At 45.6% G+C, this 22,738-nt stretch overlaps 1 long non-coding RNA gene across 1 annotated transcript in view; it reads right to left on the bottom strand.

Moving 5' to 3' along the window:
• Positions 1–22,738, bottom strand: part of LOC146200143 (uncharacterized) — a 520,757-nt gene that overhangs the window by 366,019 nt on the left and 132,000 nt on the right. Inside the window, exon 2 of the long non-coding RNA XR_014704801.1 lies at positions 7,255–7,303. This is a non-coding gene — a long non-coding RNA (uncharacterized LOC146200143). The remainder of the gene's footprint in view (positions 1–7,254; positions 7,304–22,738) is intronic.

The raw sequence follows: 22,738 nt of genomic DNA, 5'->3' as shown, positions 1-22,738 counted from the left end.
GTGCGTCCGAAGCTTCAGCGGCCCTTTTTTGGCTTCCTTAGCTGTCCACGAGAACAAATGGCCCTTTTTTCTCTCTCCTTCTTTTTTCGGGAACTCCAAGATTTCCTCTCGCCTGCTTCGGAGACTCAAATGGCCGAGTTACGAGATGGATTCAATAAGGCCCTCAACAACAGCGCCAGCGGTTGGACGGCGAGGGTGAAACGAGCGTGGCGTAGTCGTGGCGTGGTGCGCCCCCGGCCAGCGATGATTTCGCCAACTTTTTTTCTCCCTCACTGGCCTCCGCCGCGGTCGCATGGGAAGCGAGAACGAGTCGCTGGCCTTCTCTATTGCTCCTCCGTTCCCTCCACCTCGCCTTCATCGCCACTTCTTTTGTCGAGAGCCAGGCCCCGACCGCTTTGCAGACGCTAAAAGTATGATTTTGAGAAAGTTTTAGAAGGGGGCTATACGAGGGAGTGGGCATCTTCCGGACGACCTTTTGTTTCCTTTTTTTTTTCTCATAATAATGCTTTTTAGGAAAGAAATTACTCTAGCATTTTAAAAAGAGTCCTGCAGACCGACCCAAAGAGTCAGCGCAAGATGGTCACGCGGTGTTACGCAAGAAAAATTGAGTCTGTAGAAAAAGAGATATGCCAGAGGCAGCAAAGGAGCAGGGAAACCATGTAGCAGATCATCGTCGGCCAAAATAAAGGAGAAGGAAAAAGATCACCTCTCTCTGTCTTTTTTTTTTTTTTTGTACCAAAGCTTCCTCTTGGACGGCGGGGTGCAAATGGCTGTGCGGCAGAAGATGAGCGATGTTTCAGTGGCCTGTTCCCTGCTTGCAGTCTGCTTTCTTCTGTTCTTCCCTTGTTTCTTTATACCGCCTTGTCCCCCCAGTAAATCGAATTTTCTCCATTTGTTGTCTTAGTCAGGCGCGAACTTGCATCAAAGCGTTCGAGGGAGGAAGCAGTCAAGCAATTACGCTTCCATCCCTGTTGTAGCTGGCGTTGAGGGACGTATACTTTTCTCAGGCTGTGGCCACTGTCTCTCGCTCAGCAGTGTTTTGATGTTTTCTTTTTCACGTGTAGAAAGTTGATGGAGCGAAACTGCGCTTGACACAACCACTTCAAAAAGTGGCCCTGAACGGCGCCTGCGCAGACAGCGACTGTGCAGTAAAGAGACTTTAGAGGGGGGATCTTCCGGACATCTTATGCTAGTATACAGTATACAAAGATGTGCAAGTGTTTGTGCGTGCGAATCGCTCTCAAATTTGCACTGAAATTGTGTAAGTGCCCAAAGCCACTAATATGTTTTAGATGTGAACGCATGAACTGGAATGTAGCTACTTTGATAAATGACTACAAAGGAACACATGCAGCTGCGACACTATGATCGAGATTTCATGAAATACGCTTACCGCATAAAGTTCTCATTTTATGGACAAAATAGATTTATTGAAAGTTGGAGAAAGGTCCAAAGCCCGCTCCGTGTATACTTTGAGTTGAATTGTGGCTGTCGCTACTTAATTGGGGTGAGCCTTCCTGCGAAAATATCTTCCTGATTTTTTTAAAGCTTATTTTTTTAAGTTTCGTTTATTACACAAAAAATTAGTACACATAAGTAAAACTTCAGGGACGCACATCATTTTGTTTAATGGTCCTAACAAACATAAACTAATTATTTCTTTTTTCGACACCATAACATAATTGTTTAACAAATTACATGAGAGAACGGCAATGGTGAATATCAAATCAACACAACTGTTGAAACACTTGGATGTGAAGCTAACGCTCGTGAGCCCCCACAAGAACGCCTACAAATAGTTGCGATAACGCGAGGGCGGATGTTTATTTATAAGGCCATCCGCGCGCTTCCCTCGTATATGGAAAAACACTGCAAGGAGACAACGTGCCTCAAATCCAATAAATAACGTCGCGCACTTACCGCAGCTCTCGATCCGAAAGTGGGAATCAGAGCTAATTCTCAGGGGATTACAATAGCTAGGGCAAGTAGAGAAATATTTATCTTCTAAGTGTTCACTGCCATTAATAGGCATCATGATCATATACATATTAAAGGCTATGAAGGAGGGAGAAATAAAGAAGAATTAAAGCTCAGTTCTTTTGACCGAGTATCAAGACAACTTAAATTTCCTTTTATTTCTTTCATCCCCTCTCGATCTTCCCTTGCGTATAGGTCACCCACGAAGTATTTTGGCCTGATAACCTTCATGCGTTTCGTTCTTTCTCTCTTCTTTCCAAAGCACAAATAGGATTTAGTCAGTAACTTGCGGCAGCTATAAATTGTCTTAGGTTTGGCGGGGGGCAGCATTTTCGGGTACTTAGAGTCTTCGTCCTGCCAGATGTATTAACTTCGTGTAATGCGGAACGCGCCGCGAAACTGGACAAAGTTGTGTGAAAACTAAAAAAAGAAATGAGTTATGCAGTGTAGTTTCGCTTTAAAGGAAAAAAAAAGATACAGCTTTTACTTGTCTTTAACTAGGATTAAAGACAAGTAAAAGCTGTATCTGGGTTTTTGGGCTCACTGCGGAGGAGGGGCGCGCAGCGGGGGTTTACGGAGCTTCTCCCAAACGCACACCCCTGGAAAAGCCGAGCGCCAGGCCGGGGGACGCTTGTACCCATTTTTACCGGTGGGTGTCTGGCGGTGGGTTTCGAACTAACTAACTAACCGAAGCGGTGGCCTTGTGGTAGAGCATCCGCCTCGCATTCGGGAGGTACCGGGTTCGATCCCTGGTGCCGCCGGTTACCCACCGGTGCTTAAATGGGTACAAGCTTTCCTCCGGCCTGGTGCTCGGCTCTTCTGGGGTGAAGTGCTTGGGAAAAGGGGTCACGGCCCAAATAGTTACGCCGATGTGGCAGTGATTCGTTCCGCCATCGGACAACAATAAGTCCGCCTTGCGTGGCAACAGCCCATTATGTGGCCCTTTATTTTTTAGGACTGCTGCAGCTGAGGCTCTAAGGGAGCACTTCAGGTGAGACTCAAAGGAAGTACCTTTGCAAGACAAACAGAACCACCTTTACAGGCTGCGAGGTTCGAAACTGGGTTTTTGGGCCCACTGCGGAGGGCCCAAACGCACACCCCAATGGAACCGATGCTATTTTTGATATTATTGAAAGTTTTTTTTTTTTTTTTTTTTCGGTACATATCTTTTTCTAAGCGCTCCGACTTACTACAGAAAAAGTTATGAGACAGGTTTAAATGCGTTGCCAAAGAAGGCGCATTTCTAAACAGATCTTTATTAAGTGGCCCAGGAACTGAAAATAAGGTCAAAGCAGGCGAAATGCTAATCGAGAGCTCAGCAAATAATATTATGACATTTTGTATCACGCCGCATACATAAGAAACATTTTAAAAGTAGGCTGAGGCAAGGATAATTACCTTCCCATATAGAGTGCGACAGAAGGAGTGAATTCCGCCCGTCAATTTGCATGGCCTGAATGTCGAGCCCTGTTCGTTCTTTAGCGAACCTAGCCTGTATATTTACCGTTACTTCGTCCGTTTAGAGCGAGTGAGCGGAACAAGCACGAAATTTTTTTCTTGAACGCGGCACTTTTTTGTTTTCTTTTTTTTTTTAAATTTCGCATGCTCATAATGCGCTGAAAAAAAAAAAAAAGGTGCCTAATTCTACACTCTTACGCTAATAGTTTAGAAAGCAATGAATTCTCGTATTCCACGATTTTTAGTCTTCCTGGCGTCACAGCAGCGGTCTAAAATTATCGTAGCAGCAGTACAGATAGATATGCAACCCTGAGGTTCATCAGTGATGTATCACATGCGCGTAATCTGCTGCAGTGCCGCACTGATGTAACGTACTATCTTCCTGAGAGTATAGGCTTGCACCCACAATTCTTAGACACCAAAATTATTTACAGGAGATGTCTGAACTGCATGAACAGAACAAAGATGCTGTTGCAGTTTTTAACTTCAATCCTTCATCCGGAAATGGGCAACAGCGTGTATGAACACACTGTGCGCGCACTGGCTCATAGCTATCTGGCAACAGTTGTTTTTACAGAGAAATAAAGGCCAATAGAGGTCAGTGCATACACTGACAAATTCGCTCCGCAATATCATTCTTCAGCGGTTTTCATTATTTACCATTCGGAGATGGGTTGGAACATGCGCAAGAGCTTCTGCGGCACCAAGCACGGAGAGCTATCTTCAAAAAATAAAACGAAACATACCCTCACGAGGACAAAGAAGACGATGGTGGCGTGAGGGTACAAGTGAAGAAACCTCCTACCAAAAAAATAGCCCCTTAAATTCACGAGAATAGTGGAGGAATCACAAGCATGATCCTATAGTATGAGTGAAGGAAAGAACAATAAACAAATGCCTCAATTCGTGAAAATTTACGTATTCTGGCCGCACGTGCGCAAATGAGTCAAGAAGACTGTACTAACGGTGCCAAGCATACCTCTGCGCCACATATTTACAATAACATTTTGCTACAGCGATATGGGGACATTTTAGCTATGTATTTTTGAACACTTGAAAGAACCGAGGTATTATACATAGGTCCCTCACTGTAACATCAACGCTGTAGTTATGCCTGATCGTTTCTTCGTCTATGAATTGAATTCGCTGCGATAGCTAGAATAAATCTTGCAACACTAGCAGCAGCCTTGCAGCTGGGATCATGCATATTCCAGCCTTTTCCGTCATGAAAGCAGCACTTGCGCGTACATCGGAACTTTCAAACGCTCCTGGCATTCTAAGTTGCGGACATCAGTCTCTCAAAACTTGGCTCACGCTGCGCAAGCGTTATATGCAAATCTAAACTACTTGCATGGTAACAGAACAGCTTTTCTTCAACAGTACGGATAATAGGCCGAATGGGTATCATCCATGAAGATGTTATTCCAGCTCAACGAACAACACAAGGATAAACACATGAAGCCCTGGTATCATGCGGGCTCTTGTATATCGTTGAGGGCCACGTAGCGACGGAGTGTAATAAATCCGACAAAAAAAAAAAAAAAAAAAAAAAAAAAAACACTAAAGGAAGGAAGAAACTCTTCTTATACAAAATTCGGCTGCTTTGAGATCTTATGACGAGCCGCACAACTATATCTAGAACGCTGCAAAGCTTGCCCCTTGAGCCCAACAAAGGCGAGGTCACAGCATGTTTAAGGGAGAGCAGCCAGTTTAGCATCGGGTAACGTGAAACAAAATAACACAGTAACAGTTTACGGAAAAAGAAAAGACTAAATCATAAAAGCCAGAGACGCAAAATGGCCGCAGGCGTAAAGCGGCATGTGAAGAGACCCCGGAGGAGGGATTCGATAAAAACGACAAAAATAAACCGCTCACTCTCCAGACCCTCGCTGTGACAAAAATAAACCGCTCACTCTCCAGACCCTCGCTGTGGCCTCTCTATATAGCAATTTCCGCAGCAAAGGTCAACACCTCTCGGAAACTCGCTCGCCCGCCCACGCGGCTGTGCCTTCGTCGGAAGTACGCTCGTAGTACCCTGGACGACGTCGAGCTGCGGCCCCGAGGGGTTACGCTCCAGAAATAAAGAAAAAAAAAGGAAACAAGAGGAAATCCCAAACGAAGAAAAAGGGGGGCTTAAGTCATTGCTCGCGTACGAGCATAGAAAAAAAAAAAAAGGCAAAGCAGAAAAGTAAACAGCGGAGTAATGCGTGTTTACTCAGCGGTGAAGGTGATTATGTGTGTACGCGGCAGTGCACGCGAACTGCGCGCGCGGGCAGTTCCAGCGTGACGTCCACCGTTCCGCTTGCGCCATTACGACGTCGCACTGAAGAACAGCATGAAGGGAGGAGCTTGTCGTCTCGAGCGACGGCACGCGCGCCGAGCAGTGCGATGCCAGAGGGGGTGACCTTCGTCGGCCAGCGGGAACAGGAACGCGATGCGGCTTCCTTTCCGCTTCGACCGCGAACGGTACGAAAACCGAAGGCAGAAAGAGTGAGACGTGCCGTCAACGGCCATCGCCTGGCAGGAGCAATAACATTTGTCCATGGACACAGCCGGCACAACTATCTGCCTCATCCTTTAACGCAAGGAACACAAATCAAAGATCAGACGGGGGCGCTAAATCATGATTTCCTTTCTTTTTTTTTTCACTTCGCCAATCCATGCTTCTTTGGACTGCATACGAACACGAGGCAGCGTTTAGCCTAATCGGTCAGCGCGTGCTGGAAGTTTTTGTTTTCCGAGAACATCACGCGGGGCACGTCCGTCGGCAGAATTGCGCAAGAAAACAAAGCTGCACCAAACTGGGCGTGTAAGCAGTGCATTAGCGGCTGTCTTTTATAAATTGCGACGACATAAGCGTTTGTGATTGGCCGCAGTCGCCACGTGCGTGACGCGCGCGCCACTCCTCGGCACTCAGGGGAAACGTGAGCTTTTCGGGGTCACTTCTTGATTTATTTGTTCTTTTCGTCCGACTGGCAGTGTCGAGAGGGCACGTTCCCGACGTCTGCCCGAACCATGTCGATTGGATTTGCTTTTGCCTTGGCATTGGATTCGCCATGCCGGTCGGTTCTCTGCCGTAATGCGGCGTAAGGGCGCTGACACGCAACGGAGTGTTTGAACAACACACGCGTTGCCCGACGCGTCTCGCATATTTCTTCTCTTTTATTTCCTTATTGCGGTTGGCTACGAGTTGTTTCCGGACGCGTGGGTTCCTCGCGGCACATTGTCGTTTGGCGATTCGCGCTTGAAGTGTAGCTCTTGCGGGCTCAAGCGAGCGACGGTTTCGTTGCGAGAAATGTACTCGTGAGAAATGACACCGTTTGCTCCATATGAAATTCTCAATGCGTGCTTTTCATCTAAAATAGAGAACAACAGAGAAAACGATGCCGACAAGAGCGTGTTTTCTTTTCTGTTCATTATGCTCCCCCACTTCCCAATTAAAAGCGTATAACGACTCACCAGGCTCTAAAATGAAGACATCAACAATCCAAATGCACACATGTTCAAAGCACTAAGCATTATGCCCTCCTTTATAACTGCTTGTGAAGAACAACATGGTTGCCTTTATCCTAAGTCTCAAGTATCACTTTGCTCAAGTGTCACTGGCGATTAATGCCCTTATTTATGCAGAAAACAAAAACTGCATTGGGGAGATGCGTTTTGTAGAGGGATCGTTACTACACGTCAAAGTGGCTTGCATACATTAAAATGCCGCTAAAGAACGTATGCCTGTTTACTTTTATTCCGAAAATTACAACACTTTATAGAAGAGAAGCAGCGCAACAGCGCCGCAAAGCCGCAGAGACATTGTGAGCTTACCTTACGTCGCTGGAGGAATCCAGAAACGTATCCTGCGTTTTCTTGAAATCTGCAGCAAGATGAAAGAGAAGCCATTCGTGAGAATGAAGTGACCGCGATTTGAGCCATGCACGCAAGTAATAAAAATACTTCAACAACTACTGCAAATCCCACGAAGCAGTAAAATACTTGGAATAAAAAGTGTTTTAGTGCACAGCTCATAGTCGCCCTTTCCTGGATTGAGCCGCTGCGGCATTGAAGTCGGCGTCAGCGCAACGAGTGAGTCGATGTAAGGCGGCCAAGGGGCCGCTCTCTCAGGGTAGGCGTGTCCAATCTTTGGGACCGTCATCAAGCATATTTAATAAATAACATCGAATAATTTGTTACTCGTAAGGTTAGGTTTATTTGCACGTGCCACCCGCCTCTGTGTGCATGTTTTTGTATTCTTTATACTCGAATACCAGTTATAACTAATTAGTCTTTTACTCTATTATCATATGCCGTATGTTTTGGTTTGCCTTCTAATTGAACTTTTGATTTTCTATGTTTGACAGAGATAAACTACTAGAAAACAGCAGCTATATTCCGCAGTATATCGCAGGGAAGGCAGCAAAACTCGAATAAGAATGATGGTATATAAGGGAGACATCCTGTACCATTTATCGGGTGTTTACTAGATGTATTCTGCAATATTGAGTGGAAAGACTTGGCATGGACAGTACTGCAGTAATTCAACAGGATAGCTAAGCGGGCGTGTTGGTGATACAATAATAAAAAAACAAAACAGCGAGAACAAACGGGGATGAAAGGAAGAAAACACAGGAACAAGCGCTCGTTCCTGTGTTTTATTTCTTTCATCCCCGTTTGTTCGCGCTGTTTTTTTTTTTTTTGAAAACTGTTGTTGGATGACATTGCTTTTGTTAGTAACTCTAAGCGAATAGAAAAGCTTGGTTAATAAATCAGACATGCAAAGCAGAACTCTGGGCTTAAAAAATAATAGGAAAAAAATAAATTTGTTCAGCATTCGCGGAAAGGAACATCATATGAAGAAACGGAGCGAAAGGCCGGGGTAGGCAGGGGTGTATACTGTATTTTCTGGAATTTAGTTGCCTCCAGGTCCGAGATACACTAGGTACGGCTCGCTTGGGAGAGACCAATGCGGCCTCAAGTTGATGCTTTTTAGATTGTCTTCAAGCAGTTTACTTTCGGTGACAATCGTCCGGTTCCAGTCTCACGGCTTCTTTCAACTCACCGCCGCGCTCTCTCGGATACTCGGGTTTATTCATTTTCACAAGCTTGACTTACCATGACACAGTATCCTTGACCTCTTGAATACCTTCTTCAGAAGCCGTAATCAGTTCAGTTCAGTCGTTCAGTTGTGTCCGACTATTCGTGACCCTATGGACCATATCACGCCACACTTTCCGGTCTCTCACTGTCTTCCTAACATCACATAACTGCAGAGCCTCGAGGATGCCATCTAACCATCACGTTCGCTGTCTACCCCTTCTCCGGTGACCCTCAACCTTTCCCAACATCAAATCTTTCTCCAGCGATTCTTCTCTTCTCATCAGATGATCACAGTAGCTGAGCTTTAACTTTAGAATTTGACCCTCCAATGAGCAGTCAGGGTAGGAGCAACTAATTTTATGCTATGCATCGATATCGGATTTCGCGCTCCCTGTGGCTTTCAAGCTGTAAAGTTTTCTACAAGGTTTGTTCAATCACATTTTTAGAGGAAAGCAGCCCATCTCTACACTGGATGCATATCGTTGCTCAATGTATGTCGGATTCTTTCGTACAGCCGCTCATATTCATTTGCATATTCGACTCCGCTGAACTGCACTGGTGCTGCGATTACTTCTCAATTTTTGAAGCCATTGATGGAGTTAATTCTTTTAGGAAGACTACGTCGCCCATGGTGCTATTACTCGAAATTTAGCGCTCGTGCTCATATACGAATAACTAAGAAATAGCCTTGGTCAAATATTTAGGGGAATCCCCCAAGGTGGAGTCGATTTGTAATAAGGGAGTAATTACTCATTGCATCCACCCAAGCGCAGCCATACGGCTACAAAGGAAAGCTATACAGCTTTCTCAGAAACTTCGTAGTTAAAGAAAAATTTGTCCTGATCCGGGAATCGAACCCGGCACCACCGCCTTTCCGGGGCAGTCGCTCTACCGACTGAGCTAACCAGGACGGTCAGCAAATCAGATGGTAGGGCGAGAGCGAATTGATCTATAACTCGAAGTGGGAATGGTATTGGTTAGTTCAGTCGATGGGGCGACAGCCCCGGAAAGGCGGTGGTGCCGGGTTCGATTCCCGGATCAGGACGAATTTTTCTTTAACTACGAAGTTTCTGAGAAAGCTATAGCTTTCCTTTGTAGCCGTATGGCTGCGCTTGGGTGGATGCAATGAGTAATTACTCCCTTATTAAGAAATAGCCATTGTGAGAAGTATTCACTTGAATATCAACGCTGATTGGATATCGGAGCTGATCTCGTTTGCTGGGTCAATTGTCGCAGCCGCAGTAGGGTCATGTTTGTATTTGTTGTTGTTTACTTTGACAGTGACGCTAAGATTCTCCAACTCTCGAAGACGACCTTAGTGAGCCAAATCGCGGGTGACCCGCACCAGACGAAAATTTTGTTCATGGAGTAATTTAACGTCCAAAAGTGACTCAGCCTATATGAGAGAAGCCGCAGTGGAGGGCTTTAGAAATTTTTTACCAGGCGAGGCTATTTATCGTGCACTGACATCGCACAGCACATGGGCGCCTTGCTTTCGCCTCCATCGGATACTACGGCAACTACACCCGGCGAGTATTAATTATTAGTTGCAATGTTCCTGTATAACCGGGAAGCCATATAGTTTAAAAAAATTATTTTTATTTATGCGTAAAATGTAATCATACATGACACTCATAGGTAGCGCTTTATAATAAGTTTCAGGAGTGCGTTTTAGTTTAAGCTGGCGGGTGAATTTGTTGAGTAATTGGGATTGCAGTTAATGACAATGCTATCGTAAAGCTATGCCACAAGGTTCTCTATCTTTAGGGGGAAAGTCCACAAGTCTTTTCAGGTCGACATGTTCGCAAATACCTATTGTGTATAATAAAATTCTTGCTTTTTTTCTAGATGACCCATACTGAAGGAAATATTCTTAAACTCTACTATAATCAGAGTTCTCTTTTTTTTTTTTTTTTTTTTCAAAAACGTTTCACGGAGATACTAAAGCAGTTGTTTATCGGAGGAAACCTGAGTGATTAGCGATTGCTAGTTGCGACCAGAAGCGCGATCCTGCCCTATATTTCGACAAGAGTTGGTTAAAAAGAAAAACTGCAATTTTCTAAGTTTGCCATGCAATCTTGTTAAGACATTTCATTATGGGACAGAAGAACACCCGAGGGCTAGGGAGATCTCCTTATTATTAGGCTTGTTTTCAGAAATGTGGATATTGCTTTAAGAAGGCTCGAGATCTCGTGGTTAACAGCCATTTGCCGGTTGCCTCAGTCGAGGACATGAGCTTCAGCCGTGCACGAATAATTTGAGTAGAATTGAAGGACTAAACAGAAATGATTTTTCAATATTTTGCGTTCCACAAGAGGCACTGGAGGAAGATAGCCTAGCTCGTATGCGAAGTAATAATGCGTACTGTATTCGTGATATAAAAATATGCATGTATCTTAGTTTCTTTCTAATCGCTGTCGCAAAACCTGCATATGCACTTCACCTCGACCAGTTGGAAAAAAAAAATAAGAAACCAGGTAATAATTAAAAAGTGTCGTTGATGCACAGCTGAGCTGGGTCCAAAACCGCAGAATGTGGCACTAGTGAATTCTCAAGCACTTTTACCGTCACCTACGGAGATCTTATTTTGATCCATATAGGGCTGCTGCTGCTCGCATTCCAGGCACAAGAAGCACAATACAATTTATCGCGGCGTTATCCTGCGCATTGTGCCCGTTCTAGAGAGCGTTCGGAGAGCTCGAACTATTCGAATCCCTTCTTTCAAATGTTTTCTCGAGCGACGAACCGCCGTGCCCAAGGTCGCACAGGGTGCGAGCGATCCCGTCGAATAGAAAACTTACAAATGTCTCCGCGAGCGGGCATGCGGGGTTCGGGCGCACCCCGACACAGACCAGAAGTATAGACAGGAGCATAAGGTCGGAAGCCGCGGTATTTCAACTTCAATCCCTCGCAGGCCGCAACAAAAGTCTGAAGAGTGCGACCCTGAACGCTGTGTCAACTGCGAAATACCTTGCCGTATTGTCATGGGCATTCTTCTCAAGATGAATAGGTGTGACAGCGTGCACAGAGGACGTGCAAGGGAAGCCGTAGGCAGGCTCGAACGAGCTCCAAATAGCGCGACCTTCTATACGTAGGCGAATAAGCCTGTTGCCTCTTCATGCACCGCAGTTTGAAGTATGCACAAGACTCCCCCGGAACCCGGGCCGCCAAGAGGAAGAAGAAAAGCAGCGGCCTGACCGCGACTCCAGCAACGAAGACATCGAGTTTCTTTTCATGCTCGGAGCTGTTCGGACCGTGTTCATGCGCCTACCTTCTCCCCAAAAGGGCCTCGATAGGAGCGAAAACGACGGCGCGACCTTTCATTGTCAGCGAAGCTTACCGCGCTGGCATTGTGCGGCGCGCGGCCATTGAACGCGTCACCCAGATCGCGGCCGGCGGATCGGAAGCGTATTCTCCAGCACGGGGAGAGCGCCCTGGGAAAAGAACGCGGTAACGAACACAGTCGGGCTCAAAAACTGCAGATGAGAGGAGAGGGAAGATGTCGATTAGCGAAACGCCGTGAAGCATATAGAGTCATATACTCAAGAGCGCGCCGAGCTTCAGCCAGTAACTTTCCCCGTTTGCCCGCGGACATTCCCACGCTCCAGGTTCAAAGCGAGGACCTCGGAGAAGATGTCGGTGATAATGTGATAACCCGGGGTGGCGAATTTTCAATTTAGGTTTGGATCATTGAGCCGGATGGGAGGACGAGTACTACTGCTTTACAGGCGTCATCGCCTTGGTGATATGCATTCGTTTCGTGACCTCACTTTCCTATCGTGTGACCGCAAAGGATAATAATTATCGAATCTTCTGAAGAGAAGTCATGAGGATTTGATTCGCAGAACATGCGCAGGGATTATTATGGATGGGCACGCAGTGCACCAAAACGGGAATCCGAATTCCGCGACTACTGCTGCGATAGTAGTTCATTAGTATGTGCCGCTTTGATCTCCAAGATTAACTGTGCCAGCTTACTGATCGAATACAAATAGCAGATGCAAAGTTCGAAGCAGTGTGCAAAGTTTAAGAACAGCACGGAGAAAAAAAAATTGCCACTTTAGCCGCTATATTCAAGTTGTATAACTTTTGCTTGCGAAGAGCTCGCACCAGTGCTAAGAGCTCATGTTGTTTATTCGTTGTTCGTGACACAAAGCCAAACAGCAGAAAAAAGAAAAAGCTTTCCTGGGAACGAGAAAAACCAGCTTTATTCCTGTGGAACAAAGTATAAATCTTAGCATACTGAATTTACTTTTTTTTTTCTTTTTTTTTTTTTAATCGTTCGCTGTCGGGTTGCAGCACGGCCGGTCTCGAGGGAGAGCGCGTTTCTCTCTTCTCTTACGGCCTCTCCAATGGGGTCTGTTTCCACCGCCCGCCGCGCCTCGGTGGGGTCGCCACCGCCCCACTGCTGCTCCTCCGCTGCAGCCGTTGACGCGCAAGGGAAACGCGCGCTCGCTCTTCGCTCCGCCCGCATCGGTTGCAAACGGCAGGTCCTGATATTTCACCCCTTGTGGCGTCTGATTTATCGTGTATGAGCAATAAAATAGTCAATAATGCGCGTGCGCGCGAGAGCGCGCGCGCCTTCGTCAGTGCTGTCGCGCACGGTCGAATGAAGTTTCGGGTGCACTTACATCAACACTTTTTGCCCCTAAATTTTTCACAAAACTATATGTACCATTTTATGCAGTGTGCCTTTGAAAGCTCTAAGCAGGTATAGCGCGACCTGACGCTAGTGCATGGCAAACTGTTCGGTGGATATTCTGTCAACCGCTGCCGTTTTCGTTTAGAGCAAAAGAGGCACTGACGAAAATTCATAGCACGTCTCAGATTCAGAGTAAGGAACAAAAATTTACGCATACAGTTAAAATTTCAGTTGTCTAGTGAAATGGTCTGTTCTAGCTTCATATAAAACAAATCACTAGGTTGAAAGACAGCAGATGTATACGTAGTCTCGCGACTGACGCACACGTAGACAGTCGTAGTCAGTTTAATACAGTGATAAAAAAAAACATTTAATGAAGGAAATTGGCATAAACAGATATGCATAATTGAAAAGAGCGGCAAGTAATAAAAAAAAATGTCCTTCAAAGTTAACACATTGCACTCATTCATCAAAACGGTACATGCGGCTAGAAAATTAAAGTCTCAAAATCTTTCTGGACGGTTTGTGCACATAAGGAGCTGGCCTTTCGTTCCTGTCTGTCACTTTCTTAGCATAATTGCAAGAAGGATTCTGAGAAATTTCTCACATAGAATGCTGCATATATATATATATATATATATAGCTTTTTGAAAATTATAAAACAACCCTGCACGAGCATGTAGCCTATATACATTGGCGACGGTACACAACTACGCAATACAGCCGCGACATACAACTCCTGAATAAATAGCACAGAAAAAAGCTTTTATATCCATTATTGAGGAGTGTCCCTTGAGTAACAGTGGCGAATGTGTAATAAGCAAAGCATTCTACCAAAATAATGGGGCAGCGATTGCTCTCTAAGGCAGGCATTACTGCACAGATAGTTACAAGGAACTATTAGTTCAAACTCTATACTAGAAAAAGAAAGAAAATAATGCTAGGAATTAGTGCTTGAAATAGATTTCCTGTTTCTTTTTTAATGAAATAATCATGATATCATGTAAACAATTCATTAAACCAACGTTTATTTGCAAAATTAAAATAATGTTTATAATACAACATAAAACATTTGCTGGTCTATAAATTATAGCAAAATTTATAACAAAACTTAAAAGCGTTTTTATGTCACGTAAGCATTGCGCAACTTAGATTACATTTTTATAAAATTATTTTCATCTTCGGTGTAACCTCGATGGTTTCTCATCTAGTGCTGAAAGACGGTTTTGCCATTGTTGCTGTTATGTTTGCCTTGAAGAAGCTTCGATGTGATCACTGCTCATTCATTTTTTTATTCATCTTTGGGAAAAAATTCAGATTAAAATGAACAAAAGTAGATACCATGCCGCAATACATGTCATATGCTTGTCGAACGTTTGCTGAGCGACAGTGTTTTTTAATATACAGACTCTATTCACGGGTGTAGCCCGCTGACAGGATGCCGCTGCAGCATATCTACCTTCTGTAATCTTTCATTTAGGGGCTGCACTCATCACGAAACCCGCGGGCGAGAGCGCGAAACCAGGCAAAAGCCACCCGCAGCCACTGAAGCAGATGCGGAGCGAACAGTGAGCAGGTCGCGCCCCTTGCGGCGGCGGAGAGCGTAACTCAAGGAGAAAAGTTCCCATTGTTCACGCAGCGATTGAGAAGGCCGTAAGAAAGAGCGCGCGCTCTCTCCCTCGAGACCGGCCGTGGGTTGCAGTTAAATGCAACATCCGAATGTTCAAAAATTGTGAGCCTGTAGATAATCCTACAGCTTTAGAGCAGTACCAATGTATTCACACTGCTTCCATAATTATTCGGTGAATCCCACTTGTCAACACCACAACCCAATCCTTTGCGTCCATTGTTCCGACTTCTGATGCTACCGCGATGAGATTCCGTATACGTTGCCCAGCTCAGCTGCGCATCTCGAAAACTCGCGGTCGACAACCCCGGCATATGGCACTGCACTGGACGATTTCTGGCGTGGGAATGCCACACTGATACCCGCGACTTCATAGACACCGGACCGTCGGAACGCTCCGCTATTCCGCATATGCGAAGACACCGAGTGCCCGGGCCTTGCAACAATAGCAGCTAGTGCGTCGTGGACCATTGTGCTGTGCCTCCCCGTTTGCTTAGCAAACGGCTTCCCGCCGCGCCGCAGCAGGCACTCAAAAGAACCGTCCAAAGGAGCTGCCAGTCGGGGCAAGGGAGGCGACTATGGCGTCACGAAATGAAAGCGTTTAATGCGGCGCTGAGTGCTGGCGTGACTCACGCTGTTACGTAGACAGCCTTGCACGAAGGCGAAGTCGTATGTTGCGCAGTGCATTTATGACATCTAAATTTTATTTTTATTTTAGCCGTACGCACCATTTTTCCTTCATGTTCAAGTTTGACCTCTGGTTGTCTTGAACACCAAAACCGTAAGGATGACAGCCTTTGTCGAAAGTTTGTTACGCAATTGATGAACCTTTTTGAGGACATTCATGAAGTTCTTGTACATTCTTTCATATTCCAGCGTCTTTGTGTATTCTCGGCAAGCACTGCACTTTCTTTCGTCTTTAGAAACTGCTGCAAACAATTTGGAAGAGAGATTGTCACGCGAATTCCTGCAACCGAGACAACATCTTTTCACAAAGATTGCGCGACTGATCTACATTCCTGTTTGTAGTGCAGAGAGAGATGTGTGGTTATGCATTCAAACGATTACTGTGATAAATGGTTTGTCTTTAGATGCAGATAAGCCCAACAATTTTTATAGACTTTATCAAATATGGGATCATATACGGTTGCGCTCTATTAACACCTTTAAACGGTGTATGATTAAAAGCTACTAAATATCATCGCTTCTTGTCTCTAATTCTGACCAAAAAGACTATAGATGAAATTTCCACCTTGGTTTTCATAATATACTGCCCTTTTCATATAGCTGTGTTCTTACTAGTTTCATGGTATTAGAAAGTTTTTAACAATGGACTGGAAGAGAATGGTTATAATGATAAGAGAGCGTTTATTAGTTTGCATTGATGCAAGCGCGGCTCTTCGGTTCCAGAAGAAAGGTATATATAGCATTCAGAGAAACTTCGCAATGAAGAAAATTTTAAATTGATTTATAGGAAAAGAAAGGCAAAGTATCTTTCACACTTCTCGCGGACACCTGATCCGCGCCATGAGGGATGGAAAGAGTGCAAGAGGTCCCGTAGTGGTTGGGCTACAAAGTAATTCCTGCCACCTGGGAGCCTTTGACGTACGTTGATATCGCACAATACAGGGCTGCCTCTCCATTTAAGTTATGTTTCGAGGAAAAAGAGGCGTATTAGACTTTTGGGCAGACCCCCCGGAATTGTGGGCACCCATACTTAATTAGGTGAAAGTCACTGAAGGTCACATTTAGTGCCAAGCGAAGACCGGTGCTCTATACCTCGCTTTCGCTTCAAAAAATGTCGCGGTCCGGGACGATGCAAAAATACAATTTTTTACACATGTTACAGAGCACTCCCTTACTACAAATCTCTGCGACTTCGGATATTGTTTTAACGTATAGTACTAAGGTTGTATTAGACCGCAGCGCTCTTCCAAAACACGACACATTTAGGAGTATGACTACAGCTAATTTACAGTGGCGTACAACGATATAAATATATCTCTTCTCGCTCCCTATGAGAACACACACACACACACACACACACACACACACACACACACACACACACACACACACACACACACACACACACACACACACACACACACACACACACACACACACACACACACACACACACACACACACACACACACACACACACACACACACACACACACACACACACACACACACACACACACACACACACACACACACACACACACACACACACACACACACACACACACACACACACACACACACACACACACACACACACACACACACACACACACACACACACACACACACACACACACACACACACACACACACACACACACACACACACACACACACACACACACACACACACACACACACACACACACACACACACACACACACACACACACACACACACACACACACACACACACACACACACACACACACACACACACACACACACACACACACACACACACACACACACACACACACACACACACACACACACACACACACACACACACACACACACACACACACACACACACACACACACACACACACACACACACACACACACACACACACACACACACACACACACACACACACACACACACACACACACACACACACACACACACACACACACACACACACACACACACACACACACACACACACACACACACACACACACACACACACACACACACACACACACACACACACACACACACACACACACACACACACACACACACACACACACACACACACACACACACACACACACACACACACACACACACACACACAGGTGCAACAAATTGAAAGAGCAGATATGCAAGAAAACTAAACAGCAACACTTTCTTTTCCTTTCTACCTTCCTGATAACAACACGCCCGTAGTTATAGCGACATGCGGCGAAGGTTGGATGGAGGACGGCGTCCCAATCGCGCGCCTATCTGGCGTGAAATGATGTCGTCTGGATACGAACACACAGCCATGGTCATTTATCCCAACACTACGCAGACTGAAGTTACACGCTTCCGTTGGTGCCCTGCCATTTCCTTTTTAGTTGTGTATTTTTCGAAAACAAGCAAGGCGGTCAGATAAAGAAGAGCGTAAAGCTTCAGGACCTGTGCCTTCTAACAAGCGCACCCCGAATTCTTTCGCTCGAAGAAGTACACAGAAAGGTCTGAAATGGCAGGGGTGGAAAAAGAGGTGGCAATCCAGGCAAGATGGCGCTAAAGATAAGCGAGAGTCCATGGACTTTGGCCCCGATCCGCGGCACGATATCCCAACGACGCACAGAGTTACCACCTCTTATTTGGGCATGTCTAGAGAGAACACCCTTGCAACATCATTCATAGGAGAAGAGAAAAACCAAACCAGGAAGGCAAAAATAAAAGATCGCCTGCGAAAGCCGAGGAAGAGGTATAGTATATATACGCGATGGGGGAGACATAGCCTCGAATCTGGTGTCACCCGAAAAGCGGAAGCACGTAAGACCATGACGCTATCTTGAGGGGCAAGAGGAGGTTCTCCCGTGACGCGTTTTCCGCGAAACTGGGAACGCGGGAAGGAGTTCTCCCTTCTCTGATAAAGAATGAGAATGGCCGGGGAACGAAATCAAGAACTACAGAGGGGAAAGGAAAAGCGAGAAACTGCCTGAAGGTGAGCGGCGACAAGCCGAGCTCAGGCGTTGCACGCATTGCCACCAGAATCGCTCAAGAGACGTGATTGTCGAGACCTTCCCGAACACCCTTCCCTTTGGTTCTAGCAAACGCTATCTCAGTTGTCAATATTTGTTTTACGATCATGTACACTGGAGGTAGACACCGTAGACGTATAGTGCCATAGTGCCATGCAAGCTGTGCCTTGTGGGCTGTGTACTTGTATTGGACGATTTCTTTACGTGAGCTCAGCGTCCTCTTGTCGTCCGTTCTTGCAGGGTGCGCAGAGATTAACGACCTGACAGCGGAGATCCAGCCTGAAACCCAACGGAGGTGGGTGCGTTCGCTGCGAATAACGGCCGTCCCGGCCATACTGCCGATTTGTTCGTACGGAGCTATTGTTTTCCCTACAGGCACTTTCAGTGTTAGCTCAATCTACATGGCATGGCTCCTCAGAGTCAATCAGTGGGTTCATTAGCGCCATGAGTTCTCTGTCTTAACTTCCCCCTCGCCGCAAAATTAGTCTGTCTTTATTTCAGATAACGTTCCACCATTTCTCGTCTCACGAGAGGCTCTAGGCCTGGATGGGGCAAAGTTACCACAAAGTTACTTACCACACGCCTAAGCGGTTTCCAAATGTGAAACCGCGGATGGACGCTAGCGAGATCTTCAGCGACGTTACTGTACGGGGAAATATACTGTCCGATAACTGAACTATAGTCATTGCAATACATATGTCGCAAGTTGAAAAAACAAAAATAAAAACGGCGCATCATTCGCAAAACAGCCACGGCAATCCTTCACAAGTTTCGCGAGACGATATGTACGTTGCCGCAATCTGACACGGAAATCAGATTACGTAATCAGAAACGAGTCGTAAAAGAAGCAAGAATTATTATGTGTCGAAATCTTACATGGAGACAATAATGAATCGTTGTAATTAATTGGTATTTATTTGCTATCGTATTACTTTTAAATAGCACGCACACATTTATATTCTTTAACGCCGCTTGAGAAGGCAAAGACGGTCAGTTCCTCTAACCCTCCTTATTCTAAATGCCTGTATCGTCCTGCCTGCGTTGCGCTTTCTTGAGAAGACAAATATATTAGCGCGGCTCGCCAGGTGTTGTCTTTCGCCCGTCTTGTCGATCATTTTCAATGCAGTTACTTTGGTTGCACAATAAACTCACCAGATGAACACGCTTAAAATCGGCATGGATGTTCATGATGATCATGAGAAATTTTACTGTCATACAGGCGGCACTGGAAAAGAGACTCATATGGCAAAAGATCGTTCCTTGTACACAGGAAGAATCAAACATCCGCCTCCGAATCATATCACACAAGATATATACCGAGCACCAGGACAGGTGAAAGGCTGTACGCTTTGGATCACCGAATGAATACCAGGCGACGCAGGTGACTGAACCGTACCTTCCTCCCGCGAGGGACATGCAGGGAATGCTTGGCTCGACAGTCGAAGTAAAAACTTTGATAGCATGTGCGTTGGCTGCTCTTTAGTAGTTCCTAGAGTGTCATAACTCAGCACGTTTGAATGTTATGACTCAGTGCTATTGATAGCCATGATTAGACTAGTCATGATAATGACTTTGGCTTACAAAAATAATAGACTTCATAGTCATGCACATTGGATCTCCGATCTGACTGCCTCATGAAAAGTGACTATTATTTATAACTAAAGATTAACAACTCACACGACATGACTAGGCATGACATGACATTTAGCACCACTTGTCATTACATACAAATTCATGACTACCAGTCTCATCTTAACGTGAAGTCGTATAACTCGTTAAATTTTGCTTACATTTTTCGCTTCCACGTTTTGCGGATACGTTTTCACAAACGTAGCCAATAAGAATTTCGCCTTAACAAATTGTCACCCAAAGGCATCCGTTCAGCTGTGATGGATATACGCAGCGCATATCCATGCATTTAACCGTGCGCGAATCGCAGCCTGCAGCAATGATGCTGTTCTCATGTTCTTGCCATAGGCAGTCATCTTGTCTCGCCGTACTGAGAACATTGTTGCTAAGATCGACAGCGAGAAAGCAGGGATTTAGATGAAGCGAATTCACAGATCGCCGACCATGCGTATGTAGCGCTTTCAACCGACTGGTATCCAACCATTGTGAGATTGCTTGTGTTGCTTCCAATGACGGCCGACAGTTGCGGCGGTAAAATGTAAAATTGCAGGAAAAAAATTCGTTTCTACAGAGTGCTGCCCTAATCATTAGTTTTATTCGTTCAGCATTGGTTTCAGTAAAAAGAAAAAGAATAACAACTGCAGCTGCTGAATGCCGGTGCACATCCTTTCCAGGAAGTGCGCTCTGCACCTGCATAAAATCGTAAATGAGCGAAGTAGAACAGGACGTCATATAACGGAAGGGAGATGGTTGCTTTCGCTGCATAGACTAGTGACAATTAAGAAGGGGAGGAAACGACCTTTGCAGCATTAGATAATTTGCCGCCTTAAATAATCCCTGTGCGCCTATAGGTTTTTGCAAACGTTTTGGATATGTTATGTGAAAATAAAGAAAAAGAAAGAAAAGAAAAGGTAACTCCGCAACTATCCCATTGCGAAGTGAAATAATTGAGCAGCCTTGGAACAGTGTGAATAGGGGCCAGCCTTTCAGGACTGAACCCAGCTCTATGACTGATGAAAGCTGTGGACGCCATTAGTTTTTCTGCGTTATTTTTGAAGCTCTGCAATGGCTCCTGGGAACAAGTTCCAGATGCGCTCGTGGAAAATTGCACGAGAAGGATGTACTCTCTCTTTGCACGGCGGGGAACCATTCCGAGCTGAGTTACTGAGGTGTGTGATCCGAACCTCTCGCTAGGAACAGGCGAGCTAGCGATGAGGACGGCATCCATTACTCAAAGGATGCCTGTCACTCTGTTCTTTATAGCTGAATAGAGATGCTCTAAGAGTACATTTCCTGCGCACACCGTAGCATTCGCTTAAAATAACATTGCGGAGCTTATAGAGCGGGGGAACGGGACATTATTGATACTCTTTGAATTGATGGACGCTTTCTTATTTCGAATGTGTTTTTTTTTTTATATAGCCGTAGTTGATCCGAATGCATTGGCGTTGCTAAATCCCAAGGATAGTCTGCAAGCAAGGATACGGTTCGGGAAATGGATATGAGCGCGGCTAAACGTAGTTCAAGTCTCAGCTTACCGATCACAAGCAATATTTAGGTGATCGCTTGTGCACTGAGGAATAGACTGCGGTTTACAATGAAAGTTCAATTAATAGCCCCACATTATAGAAAACCATGTTTTGGTCTCTTTTTTTTTTATTTCTGTTTAAGAAAAGGTCGCATGCGGCAAGCAAGAAGAAACGGAACATATCCAGTGCTGCAGGCAATCATCCCAGGAGGGAACAGATAGAGATAACAGAGTCACATCGTTCACACTATATGACAGGGCCTACTAAAAGGGCCACATGAATCCAATGACACATTCTACATAACACCAAATCCGAGGCTCATTTGGAAATCACTAAAATCGCTCAGCTGGCATACGTGAATGTTTTCAGTCATGACATATTGCGTTTTCTTTGGCGCCGGTAAGCCCTAATTTGTTTGTGCTTGTACCCGTTGTACAAATATAAATTCGCTGTAAGCCATATCTCTAAAGGGGGCGGCGTGTATAGCGATACTGATCCAGATGCCTGCTCGCCGGAGGCATCATCTTCGTGAGAAAGTTAAAAACAGAAACGCCATGGCCGCCTTTCTTCGTTCATGTTCATGGCAAACTGCAGAGCGCGTCATCGTGTAAAAAGGAGGTGCTGCACACCGGCTGCTGCCATTGCGCTTGCTCGGCAGGGAAGCAACGAGGGGCGCCTTTGGCCGCAGGAGGAGCGGAGGTGCGAAGAGCCGCAGGCGTGCTCCGTCATTCCCAGGCCGCCATTAATGATCCGCGAGTTGCCGCCTTCGGGTGATGAATGGCCGACCCAAGCATTCGGCGCCGCTCCGCCACGCGCTGCGCGCGCGCCGAGGAGAAGAATGGAACAGGAACGTTCGGCGCTGCCCGAAGAGGCGACGGTGCTGCCGGTGACATCGCGGTGAGGGATAACGGAGCGAACGGCTCGCGCCACTGTTCGCCCAGATGTCGCAGCCTTTGAGGAGACGCTAGAAAATAGGCAAAAGGAAAGAAGTCGATTTAGTCTCGTCGCCCGAAAGATGTGATTTCTTGGGTTTTCTTTGTAGCCGTAGTTGC

The sequence above is a fragment of the Amblyomma maculatum genome, chromosome 2 (genome assembly GCF_055883805.1).
Source record: "Amblyomma maculatum isolate TAMU_Amacu chromosome 2, ASM5588380v1, whole genome shotgun sequence".
Classification (NCBI taxonomy): domain Eukaryota; kingdom Metazoa; phylum Arthropoda; class Arachnida; order Ixodida; family Ixodidae; genus Amblyomma; species Amblyomma maculatum.
Note: the sequence above shows the minus strand (reverse complement) of the source record. Positions and strands in the feature narration are given on the sequence as shown.